Source organism: Apium graveolens, chromosome 9 (assembly GCF_009905375.1).
Source record: "Apium graveolens cultivar Ventura chromosome 9, ASM990537v1, whole genome shotgun sequence".
NCBI lineage: Eukaryota > Viridiplantae > Streptophyta > Magnoliopsida > Apiales > Apiaceae > Apium > Apium graveolens.
In genome coordinates this window covers 244,141,458-244,142,220 of record NC_133655.1, presented here as the reverse complement: position 1 = coordinate 244,142,220, position 763 = coordinate 244,141,458, and the positions used below count along the sequence as shown (strand labels likewise).

The window sequence follows — 763 nt, the reverse complement described above, 5'->3', positions numbered from 1 at the left end:
GATGGAGCTGGTTGCTGCGATCTCTGAAAGTTGCTCACAAAATGAGCTGATTCACTAGAAATAGCACATTGCTTCATCTCATGCGCACCAGCACAAAGCTCATAAACACTAGTGATCTGATTAACTTCAAAATTAGCCAAAAAATCCACCTTCATCGTCAAATCCTGAAGCTGAGCAGCTATAGCAGTAGCTGTGTCCACTTTCAGAATTTCTGCTACTTATCCTTGAGGCATTCTCTGAGTTGGGTTTTGGTATTCATTGGCAGCCATCAGTTCAATCAATTCATAAGCTTCATCGTAGCTTTTGGCCCATAAGGCTCCTCCTGATGCTGCATCAAGTATGGGTCTAGAAGTAGTACCCATCCCATTATAAAAGCAGTTAATGATCATCCAGTCAGGCATCCAATAATGAGGACACTTTCTAAGCATCTCTTTGTAGCGATCCCAAGCCTCACACAAAGATTCTTCCGTTTATTGCGCAAATTGAGTAAGAGCATTTCTGATTGCAGTTGTCTTCACCATAGGGAAAAATTCAGTGAGAAACTTTTGAGCAAGATCCTCCCAAGTAGTAATAGAGCCTGGTGGTAGATAATGTAACCAACACTTAGCCTTATCCATCAGAGAGAATGGGAAAAGCCTCAGCTTAATAGCATTTTCAATAACTCCATTAAACTTGAAAGTGTCGCAGATCTCGATAAAATCCCTAATGTGCATGTTGGGATCTTCTATAGGAGAACCCCCAAACTGAAGTGTATTTTGTATCA

The 763-nt window shown here is 41.0% G+C and overlaps 1 non-coding gene across 1 annotated transcript; it reads left to right on the top strand.

Annotated features, from left to right (window-relative positions):
* Positions 1 to 399: 399 nt before the first annotated feature.
* On the top strand, positions 400 to 504 carry LOC141687939 (small nucleolar RNA R71). The gene has a single exon (XR_012561416.1). It is a non-coding gene; the product is annotated as a small nucleolar RNA R71 (small nucleolar RNA).
* Positions 505 to 763: the final 259 nt, after the last annotated feature.